At 35.9% G+C, this 17,541-nt stretch overlaps 1 protein-coding gene and 1 long non-coding RNA gene across 50 annotated transcripts in view; one reads left to right on the top strand and one right to left on the bottom strand.

The window, feature by feature from the left end:
- The window catches only part of LOC126707661 (disease resistance protein RGA2-like), a 79,299-nt gene that overhangs the window by 47,767 nt on the left and 13,991 nt on the right, over nucleotides 1-17,541 (bottom strand). For 7 of the 49 annotated variants that reach the window (XM_050407480.1, XM_050407474.1, XM_050407479.1 and 4 more), the window contains one exon: nucleotides 14,721-14,829. The exons of the other annotated variants lie outside the window; for them this stretch is intronic. The gene's annotated coding sequence lies outside the window, so the exon portion shown is untranslated. The remainder of the gene's footprint in view (nucleotides 1-14,720; nucleotides 14,830-17,541) is intronic. 49 annotated transcript variants of the gene reach the window in all.
- Nucleotides 9,809-17,103, top strand: LOC126707671 (uncharacterized). Its single transcript, XR_007649042.1, has 2 exons — nucleotides 9,809-10,040; nucleotides 16,720-17,103. It is a non-coding gene; the product is annotated as an uncharacterized LOC126707671 (long non-coding RNA).

Here is a 17,541-nt window from a genome sequence, read left to right on the forward strand (position 1 = left end):
TCATACCTGGAGGTTCTTTGTCATGATGTGCATCATGAATCGTTGGAGAAACAGCTTGTCCTTGGCTGGGCACACCAGTAACAGCTTCTCCAATAGTAATAGCGACATCCAGGTCCTTGCCAGTAGATTCCTCGCTGGATTCCCCAGCAGCAGCTTCTCCAGCAGTGACAACAGTAGTGGGCCTTTCACCAGCCATCTCTATGTCTTCATCAATTGGACCTAGAGAATAAAGGACGTCAACAGAGGAAACGCGAGAAGAAACCGAAGCGAGGAATAGTAGTTTACCAAAATCAGCAGTCGTACCCTCAGAATCATGCCCCTCTGATTGCATTTCTTCACCAGACTGTTGCAGCCATAAAAGCACACAGTTAGCAACAAAGAATGAAGGCAAAGAAGAAAAGAAAAAGAGAAGTAGAATAGAAAAACTGTAAGAAGATAAGGGCTTCGAAAAGATACCTCTTCTGAAGTTTCAAGGATCTGTACCCTGCCAGCACTGGTTTTCCTTCTATAGTGCTTTGTTGGTGATGATGAGCTAGCAGGGGCATCAGTTGGGGCATTGGACTTAGAAACCTGAGCAGCACCAGAGCTGGATTGAGCAACCACTCGGGGCTTGGGGCTGCTAGCCTTAGACTTTTCAACACCTGCTCTTTGTCGTCTCACCTTCTTGGGCTTGTCTTCGGATGAAGGTGATTTGCCACAAGGTCTTTTGGGTGCACCAGTGGCTGGGTTGGACTTGGGGGCTTTTGCAGTAATTTTCTTTTCACTCCATTCCATGGGAACATCACCCCCATGGACCACCCAGCCATTCAGATCAGCTCTCCACTCAGCAAAACCCAAGTTCTGTCTAGCAGCCCAAGCTGAAGCTGCCTTTGTGTTTGGAATAAGTTGGGCATTTGAAGAAAGCCCTCTCAAAGTAGGACCTATCACCACCTCATCAACTTCTCAAGTTTTCACATAACCTTCAAAGGTACTCATCACTTTCTTCCAATACAATTTCATACTTGGGGTTGCTTACCCCTTACGATGCCTTCTCGAGACCAAAATTCTCTCTATCTTATTAGCCCAATACTCTAGGGCTATACCATGTACTAATGGTTGCACTGCATCACTCAATGCACAAACTGTGGTGTTAATGTGTGGAACATCCTAGTCAAATCCGAATTGTCTCATGACTCTATGTGGGTTGTACTGTGTTAAACCGAATCCGTCAACTCTTGGGTACGGAATAAATGAGGGCAATGTGATGAGTAGGAAATCGGGGATCTTCTCATTCTTATCTAGCCCAAACTCCTGGGATCCAGGTCTGGCACTCGAAAATGGGTTTGGACATTGAAACCTATCGGCAACATATGAGTAGGGCTTCTAAGCAAAGATGCCTCCATCATCCAACAGTGTAATGGAAGGGAGGTTCCACACTTTCAGCCCCATCCATTTCATCAATAAGGGTAAGCCATCTTTAAACCCAAGAAACTGAAGCTTACCGTCAGGACCAACAAGTCCAATCACCCAATTGCCTGCCTTTACATCACCAACATCAACATAATCCTTCAAATGCTCCCACATGAAAGTTTGCAGCAATACCACATTGATACTAGACTCTATAATATGATAAGGAGATCCCTCAAGCTCATCACTACGCAGCCTATCTAGCTCAGAATATAAGGTGCCTAAACACAGGGTACCTAAAGGCAACAATGCACCTCTACACAACATTACAGCCAAAGGAAAAGTAAAAGGTTTCACAAATTGAACCGGGGTAGTATTAAATATACACTTACTCATCCATAAAGCCAAGAATGCGGCTCTTCTGACATCACCATTCTCAAAATTTCTAAACTCAGAGATCTAGAAGGAAAACTGAGCTCTATTACCTCCCCAAGAAGTGGAGGTACCTCCGAATGTCTCCAACAATTTACCAACAATCTCAGATTCTGCATTAGACAGCTCCAACTCTAAAGGATTGACATCTCCTATACTGGGTAGCAAGCATATCCTCTCCACGTCCTCAAGTGTGACCGTGGTCTTACCCCAAGGGAAGAAAAAAGTGTGGGTATCAGTGTGCCAACACCGTACCATGAATCGGAGTGCCCTCACATCTTTATACATGTTCCACCCAAGAGATAGGACCATGGCTTCGAATATTCTGGCATTCCTCAAAATTTGGCAAAAACCTTCATCAGCAACTTCTTACTCCACCTAGTCAGACCAACTACTAGTTGTGCCGTAGGGGCACAAGAACTGAATAGGAGCCGGTAGAAGCTCCTTTCGCTGAAATCACAGGTCAAGTATACCGATGGTAGCTGGGACCCACGCTGTCTTTGGACTGGGGGCTTCACCTTTAAGGATCCATTTCTTTGGCACCCCAGGTGGACTAACCTCAGAGGCCCCAATTACTGGGAAAAGAAGGGATGAACAGTACCATGGGTCCTGTAACGGCAGCAAGGGCTCCCCTGGTCCAACCTCTACATCATCACTCCCAGCAGCTGCCTTAGCTACGCCCCCTGTCGCAACATCTCTTTCTGGCATAGCTACCCCAACAGTGCTGACACCATCAGAACCCAGTGGTTCTTCTCCTTCAGCCATGGCTTACAGAACTAGAGGTATTGTTTCTTAGAGAAAAGAGAGAGAAAAAAAAAGCAGAGGAATACCCATGGCTACCACGGGAAGTAAGAAAAATTGTGGGTCTTCCTCTCACTTGGCCGAAATCAACAAGAGAAGAGAGAAATAATACAGTACCTCACTAAACCCTGGCCCGCCCTTTCTCTCTCTCACTCTTGGTTGGAGACAATGGAAAAGAATAAGAAAAAGCTCTACTTCTCTCTCTGTTTGGCCGAAAATCTCAGTCACTCTGTCTCTATCTTGGTTAAAGCTGGTGTTACTCTCTCACCCTTGGCCGAAAATAGAAAAGGAAAGGGGAAAAGATGCTCTCTCTACGTTTCTCACTCAGTTTTTCGATCCAGGCAAAAAATAAAAGAAGAAATCGGCAAGGCCAGCCCTTTACTAGTAAACATGAAGGGTACAGATGACAAGACAAGGAGAAGAGACCAGCATTTAATGCCATAAACCTGAGGAGTAACTAAAGACCCACCAAGTGCTGAACGTGGGAGAGTACTGGATGTGAGAAAGTTGTAGAAGCCCACTATTCATAACTGCCACCAAATTTCAAACTCGCACGTGTGACCAAGCAGAAACTACTTGCATGTGTGACCAATCAGGGGGCTAAATGTTGAGATACAAATTTTCGGGCCTTGATTTTATTAGCCCACTCACAAAATACCCACATGAGCCTACACATTATTCTAAACTCACATAAATATTCCCATATATATATATTACCCAAACATTCCTCATGTTATTGGGCCTTCATAAATACTCCATACGCAAGCCCATAAATTGCCTTAGGTCCTCTCACAAATGTTACTTATTATAACCCACATATTACCCAACTTAGATTTTTCACAAATAATACTCACCATATTGCTACCAAAATTGGGCCACAAAACTACACTATCTCCATAAAAAGCCCAACAATACCATTTATTAAGCCCGTTGCTACATGACACCCCTAAAGCTCGGTACGATCTGGCATCTCTAAAACCCGGTACGATCCAGCACCTCTAAAGCCCATTGTTACACGGCACCTCTAAAGTCCGGTACGACTCGGCATCTCTAAAGCCCAGTACGATCTGACTTCTCTAAAGCCCGGTACAATCTGGCACCTCTAAAGCCCGTTGCTACACGGCACCTTTAAAATCCGGTATGATCCGGCATCTCTAAAGCCCAGTACAATCCGGTATTTCTAAAGTCTGGTACGATCCGCCATCTTTAAAGTCCGGTACGATCGGCCATCTCTAAAAGCCTGTTGCTACACGGCAATATCTTTTACAAAATCTCAAACCATTTTTACAAAGCCCAAATACTAATTTGGCGCTTATTTTCCAAAGCCCAAAAATGCTATTTTGGCAAAAGCAATTACTTTATGCTCAAAGCCCAAACATTAATATTTGGCACTACTATTAATTTTACACTTATTCTATAAAGCCCAAATATTATATTGGCAACTATCTCATAAAGCCCAAATGCTATTTTGGCACACATTTACAAAATCAAATACTATTTTGACATTTGTTTTATATATACTAAATCCCTCACTCATGGGAAATATAAATTACTCATATCTCAAAAAATATTGCTTTCACAAAATTTATGGGAACTATGTCTATTCTTTCCATAATCAATTAACTACAAAGCCCATGAATATCACCCATGGCAAAACTACTCATTTTGTAGGGTTAACCAAGCCCAAGCAAGCTTATCTACAAAGCCCAGCTGGGTCAGGCCAGCTCACACACAAATCTCAGCAATCGGAAAACATGTGAACTAGTCAGCCAAATTTCAGCAACAATTGAACAGTTGGAGCCCCTTCCCATTAGGTCCTAACTTGTCCAATCAGATCAGAAAAGGGACACGTGTCCACCAGGGGATGAATCCTTTCTCTACAAGCTGAAATCCCATCATTCCTCAAGTGATATAAAGCTGAAGGTGATGTGACAGAAAGTTGTGAAAGCTTCAACCAGCTCCCACTTCTTTCTCCTTTAACTCATTCAGTTAAAAACCCAAAGCTACCATGCCCAGGCCAGTGAAGCTCCTGAAACGACATAAAATCAGCTCATTTTCATACCAAAAATGTGTATTCTCTGGTTTATCAACCCCAAATGGGGAAATTTAGGGAAATGTGGTTTGGAGGGCACCAAGGGGATCCCAACAGAGTTCCCAACAAGGGCTCCAAGGTTGACACCTGGCTTGGGGTGGTCCAATTTGCCCTAGGGAACTCTGATTCTAGTTGCAGCATAACCAAGATCATTAACCTCAAGCATGCTCTAATCCCATCAGTCAAGGCTAATCAGCATTCAATGTTAAGCTAGAAACCCAACTATTATTGCCCAAAACAGCAAGAAGCTTCTAAAAGTTGAGCTTACTACTCTTAGCTAAAAAATCCTAAGAATGATTTTCTAAGGATTTTCTGAAGATTGGGAAAGATTTAGCAAAGATTATTTGCTAATTACCCCCTAAAAATCTAAATATAAATGGAACTCTCCATTAATGCTTCACCAACACACAACCAACTCATTAAGCTACACACCAAGATTTTTCCTTAACCTCTCTGCAAAAAGTCTTCTCTAAGCTCTGAAAAGTCACTGAGTTCTCAGTCTCAGGCTTAGAAACCGAGTTCCCCAGCTCTTTGCCCATAAACACTTCTCATAACTCTACTCATAAACACTTACTTACCCCAGCAGAAAACTCCATCAGCTTTGCTATACACTCTCACTCATTGCTATACACTCTCACTCATTACTTATACTACACACACATTACTCATACTATTCACAAATGACTCTCTCTACACATTACTCACTATATATTCATGCGCATGTCTTGGCACCATAATGATCTTGCTGCGCTAGCTGGGATCTCTCTCTCTCCCTTCATCTCACACTAAGTTTTCTCCATTATTCGTTATTATGGAACCCATGATATTTACTTATTCATTTACTATTAATGGTTATGATGTAACTGTCATTATAGAATTTTTCCCCCATATTGTTGTATTAGAAGACTCTTCTCCAGAGCTAATGGATGATGAGTCTGAAAGTGTAGATATTTCCCTTAATTTATGAAGTAGCTAACAGCTGAGGTTTTATTCTGTTCTGTCTTATTTTACTGCTGGGACATTTTACTATTGGGTTATCTTCTGCAGAAGCACTCTATCGTTGGGCTATTTTCTGCAGAAACACTTTACCGCTGGGCTATTTCTTACAGTATGTTTTTTAATCATGCTGACGTGTCTGCTGTAGGGATTGTTTATGGGCTACACTTGTCAGTTCTAATCTAGGCCCAAGGTATAAAATATAGTGGATTCCTTGGATCTTCACCGATAGCCTTTAGGCCATGCATCAAGCCCATCGTTGAGTTTCGGTTTAGACCTCCAACCCATTAAATCTTATTTGTCTGAAGGAAAACTTTTTTGCCCTCGACAGGTGTCAATTCGCATTAGCATGTCGGGTTCGTGTCTTGTTGTGTTAAGGTAGGGGTATTTGACTAAATGGCTCAACCCTAACCTAACCGATTTAATAATTGTCTCATGACCTTTCAACCCTAACCCGACTTGTTAATAAGGCAGGTTGACCTACCCCAACCCATTTGAGATGCTTAATAAACGAGTCATGTTGACACGAATGTAACAAAATTCATTTCAACTTGCATAATATTTAATATAACAACCATCTAGAAATAATTTTTTTTTTTACATCTCAAAAGCCGTGCATACACTACAAGTCTTCAACCCACATTCAAAATAATATAGTTCAATAAAAATATAACATTCATCTAGAAATAAGTTTTTTACACTCTAAAAGAAGTGCATACATTTCAACCGAAATTCAAAATAACATAGTTAAAAAAAAATATAATATCCTTGGAACTCGCCAAATGCTAAGTATCAATATTGAAAGAATTGGAGCAAATAGTAGACTAATCCTAACTATGACTACGATTATCATCCATAAAGAGAGAGAGAGAGAGAGAGAGAGCAATAACCGATTTAAGACTTTGAGTTTGAGAATTGGGCACGAGACTTAAGATAGTAGAGTGAGTAGTATGGCTGAAATAAAAAAATAAAATTAGAAGGTTTAGAGATTTAGGGTTTGTAAGGTTTAAAGATCTAGGGTTTGTAAAGTTTCAATTTGTAATTGTATCCCTTGTAAGTTTTTGTAATTACTTATTTTTCTTTTTAAACTTAACATATATGTTGGATATAAAAGGAATCTAAAAAATCTAAAATAAAATAAATATTTATTTGTTATATGAGTTAAACATGTTGTGTTAAGTGGGTCATTTCGAGTCGATACAAATAAATTGACTTGTCAAATGTGTTTATTGCGGGTTATACGGGTTGACCCGCTTATGACACGTTTCTTATCGTGTCACTTTCGGGTCGACCTGTTTATGACCTAATCCCATTAAGACACAGCCCTAACCCGCAAAAACCTGTGTCGGGTCGAACATTTACACCCCTACTAAAGGGTGTAATGAGCTAGCTCATTGCTAGTTTCTTTGTAATTAAAAGAAAAACCCAAAAAGAGATTCTTCTATAAGCCAAGCTCTATATCCAAGAGAAGATCTTCCACCTCATCCCCTCTCTCATTCCCAAATTCACTAATTAAATCCATTTCTCTTCTCCAACCCTGCTGCGCTATGCAAACAAAAGATTGGCTATGGTGGTGGCAAAAAGGGAAGGAGGCAGTGGTGACTGGTGAGGCAAAAAATAAGAAATAACTACAATAAGATATAAATTCTCAAGATTTACAACAGCATAATGAGAGTTTAAAATTCTCAAGGATAAAATTTTTTACCAATCGTACATTCTCGAAATGAAAATTCTCCATTTGAATCTAATGATGGGAATCTTTTTATATCACAAGTAATACTTCCCAAACTTTTCTTAACTTTTTATTTGAGTTTAATTTTTTACCATGCATAAACCCCTAAGTACACTTCTTTCAAGAACTTCTTCATAACGACTTTGTTTCATTCCTCATTTCATAGAGAACCTCCGAAGTATACTCTAAAAAATACATCTAAATAATTTAAAAAAAATTTCTCTAAGTGACTTAAAATAATTGATGCAGATAATAAATCAACTTAACACAAACCAAATATATAATAAAAAACCCAATTTCTTTGAGTTTTTTTTTTAGTAAATAAAGAATAAATAAACTAAATAAAATATCAAAGATGGAGACCAACACCCACTAAATTATAAAAAAGTAATGATACTTTAGAAAGTAGAGGGAGAATAAGGGAATAAAACAAAATCTTTAACCTATGTTCTCACCAAATAGCCGAGGTATTAGTGCAATTATTCGCTTCCCTAAACACATGCATGCTTGACTTTTGTGTGAGTGATCCTCCACAAGAGCCACTTGCAATCATCTCAAACTAGCATTAACATTAAAGCATAAATGCATTAGTGAGAAAGAAAACCACAACAAGGGGATCCAAATCCAATTCAACAATCAAATCATTAAAACCCATAAAGGACATGAGAATGAGTTCATCTTACCATTTAACAATGGCAGGTTTCAAAGTGTGGGGCTTATGGTCGAAGCCCAAAACCAAGAACAACTCAAGAGCCCCATAAAAACACTTCCACAAAGCAAAGAACTCGTTCCTAATTTCCTAAAGTATAAACTCACAGAAAATCAACATATTTCTTTCCAACCATAATGACCATAGTCCAATTGAAAATAAGATTATCTAAGGCAAACCATGCTTGTGAAATACAACTGTAGAGTTACAATTGGCTTGTAAGTAAGGAGAGGTCAACTGAAAAAGGAAATGCATTAACTAGAGATCCTCAACTAGTTTAAAAAAGAATCTCTCTCTCTCTCTCTCTCTCTCTCTGAACAATGGGTTAAAAAAGAAACAAACAATCAAACAAAACAACCACCACCGCACCATGGGAATAGGGCATAGGGGGAAACAATATCCAAGCATCTAAATGTTATGACATCTATTACATTGCATATCAAATTCATGAAGAAAACAAAAGAAATGAGGAAGAACTTGTGCATAAAGAAGAACCTAACCGTGAGAGATGTGAAGCAAGAAAGAAGAATAAAGAAGAAAAATGATAGTAGCTTTATATTATAATTTAGCTGATAGTTAGTGCAACGGCTTGTAGCATAGCTATATGTAACTACAGCTTAGTGTTCACACGTAGTTTTGTTCTGTTATTTTTGTTTTGCATTTTGGCGTGTAAGTTAGTTAGGCTTTGTTTATATATTGGTGCACTCTGTAATCTTATCCAATTAATGAAATTGTCCAAATAGATCGAATTTGACCGAAGTGGACCATAAAATATCAAAGTAGACTGAAATAGACCAAATGGAGGAAATGAGTAACAAAATTGGGATAGATAAGAAATTTGGATGGACTAAAATCTTATTTCATGGAAATAAGAGTGTTGATAGAGAAATTATTAGGTCCACCTAGAAGATTGCTGAGGTGGTCTTCCCTATCCTCCTAACCAATAAAACGTAGTCATTCATGCAAATGTGACATCACCTGATGATTTTTTATTTTTTATACTGATTAGGAAGCTAATTCACACATTTGCATAGATAAAATCATTTTATTAGTTGGAAGGACCAATAAAATGATAGGTTTGACTTACCTTTAGTACTTTTTTTTAACTGGAATCTCCTTATATTTTAATGAAAAACTGTTACATCACCCACTATCTAAATAAAAAGTGAAGATTAAAACTTACTACCACTTGCAATTGTTATTTAAAACAAAAAAAGATGTCCAGTTAAAAAAATACTAAAAGTAAGCCAAACCCTAAAATGATTACCAACAAAATTTGGTATTTGAGCATCTAAAATAGCTTCTTTTTTTTTTTTTTCTTTTTTTTTTTGTGGGATGGATTTTGTTGTATCTGTGGCCATTGTTTATTCTTTTTCCCACTACTTTAATTTGGTATTTGAGGTTCAAAAATAGCATCTTTTTGTGAATTTTGTTGCATCCATGGCATTGTTTATTTATTTTTCCCACTAGCTTACTTTAGACGAGCCATTGGTAATCCCATTACGATCACAAATATGATTATGAGGTCCATTACCCCGCTAGGTTCAATTATTGGGGAACGATTAATGTCCTAATATAGTTTTAATTGGCAAAATAAGAAGCGAATTCTCTATGCTCTTTTAAAATGACAATTTACTCCTTGAACTTTAGACACCTGCCAAATCAATACCTCTGTTATTCTTCTGCTAATAAACGAACGGTAAAACTCACGTGAGAGGCACGTGGGAATAAAAACCAAAGCTGAATAACCTGAACCGTTGAGAGAGAGGGAGAAAGTTTGGGCTCAGTTTAGAGAGAGAGGGGAGATGATCCAACCAAAAGTCGATAACCACCTCGGTATCCTCTCTCCGGTGCCGGAGTTTCGCCGTCGTCTCACTGGCTGTTCACCGCTGGTATACTTTTCTCTTTCCCTTTTTTTTTTTTTTTTTTTTTTTTTTGCTGCTCTCTGTTTTTTCAATTCTCCTTGTGCGATGTTTTTTTTTTTTCTTGGTTTGATAGCTAGTTGTGGTGGATTGGGTAGGCTTGGTTGTGGTAAAATGCCCATAGTTGGTTGTTTTTCCAATTCATTGCTCTTTGTACGTAAAATGCAATGCTTTTTGAGAATGCTACATAGCTGTTTGATGAAATGCCTGAGAGGGATATGACCATTAGAGGGGTTGGTTGTTTGGTAGGATTTTAGATGGGTTTGAAATTTCTTGATAATAGTTCTAGTTTATTTTAATGCATTTCTAATAACTTAATCTTTTTGAGTATATTATTATGATGAATCCGTTGATGAGAATTTACTTTGGCACCATATGGTTGTGAGCTAATTGGTGGGAGAACAGGCTGGGCTACTATTATTAACTATTTACTTGGCTCTTCTGTAGTGAATGTGGTATTTGTAGTGTAGTCGATGATTAATAAGTGAGCTTGATTGTTTCATATAAGCTAATGGAAATTAAAAATGAAGCAAATGTTAAATTTGGGACTTAAAATTACTGTGACTCATCCAGTTGAGGTTGATGAAATGTAGAAAACTATTTTTTCATTATGTATTTCTTCTATATGCTGATCATTTTCATTAATTTTCATGACATGTGACACAAAGTTCTACTTTTTTGAATCATGTGGTGAAAGTACCAGGTTTGGGGGGTGTTCATTTGTTTCTTTTAGGTTTCATTTACTTGTGTTGGTTTCTAAGTTGTGCATAGTCTAATAAATATATATTTTTTGTTTATTTAAATTTTTTTTGTTGTGTAGGATCATAATGTATGCTATTGGAGAAGAGCAAAGTTGAAATGCACATAGAGGATCCCTAAGTGGCTTGGAGGACATATCAATATATTTTACCAAAATGTCAAACTCGTTTGTCATGTGAAGAAAATCAATCAACATGGAGGAGATGTTTTCAATGGCTTTTGTAAATCTGGACTCTAGTACCAGCTTACTATATATACATTGCAGTGACTATCTATGTAGGAGCCCTAAAAACAAGGCTTGTGATGTAAAAACAGGGCTTGTGATGTAATATACCTACTAGTTGTGGAATGATTCAAGCAGAAGATGATTGAGAAGAAACTCAGACACATTCTCGAATTTTATTTTATTTCATTTTCTTGTTTGTTTAGTTTTGGTCATGTGGCTATCTATGTAGAGTCCTAGGTGGCATAAATTTTTTTTTTTCGCCAATTGCCATTTTAGCATTTGTCCTCCATTATTTAACGACTAGTTTGTAGCTTGGTGCATATGCACAAGTACAATTAAAAATAATCACAGTTACACCGTTCAAATTTTTATTTTTATTTATTTTAAAAGATGTTCAAATTATATATGGTATTAGTTTACACTTTTTTTAAACCTTCATTTCTGAAATATATAATGGTTTCTCATATATATATATATATATATATATATATATAAGGATTATTTTGACATAATACCAAAAAATTAAGTACTAAACTAACACATTTAACAATATAAACATTAGGACCAAAATAATAATTTACCCTATAAACAAAAGAAAAGAATAGCATTGGACTAACAAAAGAATAGATAGCATTTTTAATACACCACATTTTGGAAGATACTAGATAACAAGGATTTGGGAGAATATCCTATCACACTCATTAACTAAAATGAAATAGAGGTTCCCATTTATCACACTCATATTTCTACTCATACCCGAAATTCATTATTAATGAAAACAACATCCACTCCAGATATATACATGTTCTATTCCTTTCATATGATTACTTTAACGTGAGAAACAACAAGAATAACATGGACATGGAGTACATAGTCATCAGCATGCAACAAAACAAAATGAAATGCAGAAGCACCAAACAAGAGCTTAATAACCTCAGCTAAAATAGCAAATCCCCCAACAGCAACACAATGAAGTGTCCTGGTCCATCCAAACCACAAGCCTTGTTAACATCAATGCGACTGGTTTCAACTTTCAAGAATATAATTCAAGACACCCTTCCTTCCATGTATCCCAAGCTTGCCTCATCAGCATCATGACCCTCTTCTTCCATAGCATTTTTGAAACCAATTAAATCATCAAATTGTCTTCAAGCAAAACTAAATGATATTGCAAAACCCATTTGAGAAGGCTCTTGGAACCATAGCACATGAACTTCACTCTCATCTCAAACCTCCATGCAATCTCTCTCTACAAAATTTGTAATAAATATAATATTAATAAATGCTATTCAGGAATTTACAAACAAAGAAAATGATAAATTACAACGAATAGAAATCTACTCATACCTAACTATATTTAAACAGAAACATGAAAAATTTTCCTATTCATGCATGTGTCTTTATCTATATCATGCAATGACTGCATTTTTGTAGCTCAAATGAAGTGGTACTTTCTCCCACTGGGGAACAAGATGGAGAGGTCTCTAATATATATCACTCATCTTAATTATCAAGCAAACCAAGAAGAAAGAAATGAATGCATTGCATGATCATCAATTAAATAAATAAATGAAGTTCATGCTTACAAGTTCGTAACATAATGTGCTTATCTTGCACTTGAACTCATAGCAAAGGAACTCCCATCCAATTATAGCATCCACCCATGTTTATGCAGCTGCATAAAGGACAGAATGTTCACTGGTGATGTTATATTTCTTTGGATATTTTTTTGAACACAGAATCCATAACAACTCTGGCATATTTCAATGCAAGTTATCTTGTAAAGCTAAAATTTCCTACAGTAATATATAGGAGATGACTACATTAGAGTTAAGATTATTAACCAAAGACTAAATTTCAATCTGATCACAAACTGGAGGACATAAGATTATAAGAAGAAAAACTGGTCTCAAAATTATGAACAAACAATAATAATTACTTAACATAAACTTGAAGGTCACCACCATGCAGAGAGAGAGAGAGAGAGAGAGATCAATAGTTTATAAATAAACCTAAAAGAATACAAATCAGATGAACCAAACATACCACACAATGCTCACCATCAGATAGGAGTCTACAAAGCCATAACATGCCAATGCATAAGTACATGTTCAAAAGCGATTGATAAAAACCCATATGTAGAGCTCACCCTTGAAAACCGACTTGTAAGGGGAGAGTGCCCAAGAACTTATATACACATGGTTACGCTCACGCTTAATCCATGCGGGACACTAGAATCATAATAGTGAAGGACCGTAAATCCAGCATACAAGTTTAATATATGTACTCTTCTTCCATATCAAATACAACCTCTTTCAATAACATTAGTCTACAATTAATTTTCACTTGTGAATAGTGATAACAATGGAAGATGTACTACAACGACTACAAATGAGACATTAAACAAATAGAACACTAGGTTTTTCCTATGCCTCAATTGGTTTTGCAAATGAGATCAAGTAAAATGTCACTCATCAGATGAAAATAGCCCAAGAGTTTCTTAGAAGAATAGGATAAATAATTAAGCACATACACAATGGACAGGTTCATCGGTTCATCCCCACCAACCCCCGGGGTGTGAGCAATTTTTAGCAGATGTTCCTTGTTTCTTGCTAGCACCCTTTCAAATGTTTGCTCTATGCTTCAAACTGTTTCTACATATTCAAATCTATATCAAATGGTATGGCCATTTATGGATGCAAGATATGGATAATTAACAAATTTATGTGGTTGTACTTAATTGACAATAAGATTCTTGTAACTAATATCCTATTGAAACATCAGAAAGGCCTTCTTTTGATTCTCATGCAATCTTTTCTCTTCTCTTCACCTTTTTTTCCCTTTATTCCTCACTATCTTATTTGCATCATTCTGTAGAGTTTTTAACCATATACCTAATTATCAATGCACTAAGATGCATGATGCCTGGTACCTTAAAATTACTAGAAAATGTCTGTTGATTTAAGGCACAACACCTAACCCAAGGTGACTTCAAAGGCAAAAGGCAACCTTAAGGTGCCAAATAGACTCACTAATATATATATATATATATATATATATTTTTTTTTTTTTTTTGTGCTTTGCAGAAATTTAGCCACAACCAGCTATTCGTTAAGCCAAATCTCAAATTTAAAATCCTTAACACTTCTGATTGTTACAACAGTAAAATGGCAGATGCCGTTGAAGACTAACTCACATAGTTTTCTTCTAAACTATAATCATCATTACGAAACCCAAATTCATTGGAGAAGGCCAATGAATCTTTAATGCAACAAAAAACCAGGAAGGAATCTTAAATTTCAGAACTCTAAGGATGATAGAAAAGGAGACACCAATGGATGGAGCCTAAGAGACACTATAACCTTGATTTTGTCCTGTATGTACTCCATTGTTCATTACATCTATAATTTCAACTCTTGTTCTTGTACGCCTCATGAACCAAGCTATGATTGTAAGCTATGTAAACTTGATTTCACCGTGCTTCATTAGCTGACTTGTTGCACAATTACACAGCCCTAAAGGATTGAATAAGCACCAACTCTGATGGACAGGTTTTTACTATGTCTCAATTAACCTTGCATATGAGATCAACTGAAATGCTTCCCATCAAAAGAAAATAGCATAAGAGTTTCTAAGAAGAATAGGATAAATAATTAAAAATATACCTGATGGACAGGCTCCTTCCCTCCAAAATTTAGGTGAGCAAATTTTACTAATTGTCCCCAGTTTCCTGCTAGCACCCTCTCAAAGTTTGCTTTGTGCTTCAAAATATTTCTGCATATCGAATATGAAATTGTAGATAAATCATCCAAAACATAAAAAATAAAAAAAAAAATAAAAAAAAAATAAAAAATAAAAAATAAAAACTAAATGTTCTAGATAGTATACCCTCCTCAATTCATTAATAACCCTAAACCCTCTGTATGATACCTAAAAGACACTGTAAACTTGAATATGTTCTGGATGGTATACCCTCCTCAATTCATTAGTTCAATATTTCAACTCTTATTCTTATAACCATATGAACCTGTTAACCAAGAGAAAGTTAAAACTCAATGGTGGTTCTAGCGCATTGAAGGTGTCAAAGGCCATAGCGTAATCCTAAGGATACTAAAGCTAATAATGACTATATATATTATTACTACTGTGCCGTCTAGTACAAAAATATGCCATGTCAAGTGGAAAATAAGAAAGAATAACACAGGCAGGAGGAGGTTTTTATGTTAGCAAATTCTTCACCCTTCTATGAGGTTATTACAATAATCAAAAACTTCACAAGTCTTCATCAAATATAATGAGTTGATTGGTTGTTCCTCTTCAACCATCAATTTCCCCCTTCTTATATTCAGACCAATTGATTTATCTCACTAATTGGGTTGACCTCCACAAATTTGTGGGGCATTCTATATTCACAATTGTTGAGAATGGCTGATATGGCAAGAAGATATTTCCAACTTGTAAAAAAAAAAAAAAAAAAAGAATGATGACAGAACAACACAACAAAATGGACACTAATTCTTTCCTTTCTTTTCCTTCCCAAAAGATTGATTTTATCCTTTCTACTCCTTTAATATAAAACTCACAACTCAACAATGTAAGTAGCCTAATCTTTCTCCAATGCATTTCTTGATAATAGTTCTAGTTTATTTTAATGCATTTCTAATAACTTAATCTTTTTGAGTATATTATTATGATGAATCCGTTGATGAGAATTTACTTTGGCACCATATGGTTGTGAGCTAATTGGTGGGAGAACAGGCTGGGCTACTATTATTAACTATTTACTTGGCTCTTCTATAGTGAATGTGGTATATGTAGTGTAGTTAGATGATTAATAAGTGAGCTTGATTGTTTCATATAAGCTAATGGAAATTAAAAATGAAACAAACGTTAAATTTGGGACTTAAAATTACTGTACATATCAAGTGAGGTGATTTTGTTCTCTAGTATAATATCATGTCATTCTTTTAATGATTTGCGAAAGGAAGTTTGAAAAGGCAGTGGCTGTATTACATTTGGTGGTTCAAAAGGTAACACTGGTTTTTTAAATTTTCTTCTTCTAAATGGTTCAAGTGAGGTGATTGATGATTTCGTTAGTTTGATTACCAGAGAAAAAGAAGAAAAGGATAATTTTAACTGGCCTTGAGTTTGTTGGTGGTGTAAGTATGTAACCAATATTTGATGTTATGAGCTTATGACTCATCCAGTTGAGGTTGATGAAATGTAGAAAACTATTATTTCATTATGTATTTCTTCTATATGCTGATCATTTTCATTGATTCAATTATATATTTTTGTTCTTTAGAACTTCTTTGCTTACATTATTGGAGTCCTGTTAATTGCAACTTAGTTTTGTAAAGGAAAAATTTGACACTACCCAAACATAATGAATTTATGATTATGGTTTTATTAGATTTACTAGTATGAACTAATATCAACTGCAGATTACGTCTTAATCTGACAAGCTAAGAATAGAGCCATTAATTTTCATGACATGTGACACAAAGTTCTACTTTTTTGAATCATGTGGTGAAAGTACCAGGTTTGGGGGGTGTTCATTTGTTTCTTTTAGGTTTCATTTACATTTACTTGTGTTGTTTTCTAAGTTGTGCATAGTCTAATAAATATATATTTTTTGTTTATTTAATTTTTTTTATTGTGTAGGATCATAATGTATGCTATTGGAGAAGAGCAAAGTCAAAATGCACCTATCAAAAAAAAAAAAAAACCAAAGTTGAAATGCACATAGAGGATCCCTAAGTGGCTTGGAGGACATATCAATATATTTTACCAAAATGTCAAACTCGTTTGTCATGTGGAGAAAATCAATCAACATGGAGGAGATGTTTTCAGTGGCTTTTGTAAATCTGGACTCTAGTACCAGCTTACTATATATACATTGCAGTGACTATCTATGTAGGAGCCCTAAAAACAGGGCTTGTGATGTAATACACCTACTAGCTGTGGAATGATTCAAGCAGACGATGATTGAGAAGAAACTCAGACACATTCTCCAATTTTATTTTATTTCATTTTCTTGTTTGTTTAGTTTTGGTCATGTGATAGTCTATGTAGCGTCCTAGGTGGCATAAATGTTTTTTGGCCAATTGCCATTTTAGCATTTTTCCTCCATTATTTAATAGCCTGGTGTATATGTACGGATACAATTAAAAATAATCACAATTATACCGTTCAAATTTTTATTTTTATTTATTTTAAAATATATGGAATTAGTTTACACTTTTTTTAAACCTACATTTTTGAAATATATAATGGTTCCTCATATATATATATATATATATATAAGGATTATTTTGACATAATACCAAAAAATTAAGAACTAAACTAACACATTTAACAAATAAACATTAGGACCAAAATAATAATTTACCCTATAAATAAAAGAAAAGAAAATGACATGCTAGCATTAGTGCCATTGGACTAACAAAAGAATAGATAGCATTTTTTATACACCACATTTTGGAA

Source organism: Quercus robur, chromosome 11 (genome assembly GCF_932294415.1).
Source record: "Quercus robur chromosome 11, dhQueRobu3.1, whole genome shotgun sequence".
Lineage (NCBI taxonomy): Eukaryota > Viridiplantae > Streptophyta > Magnoliopsida > Fagales > Fagaceae > Quercus > Quercus robur.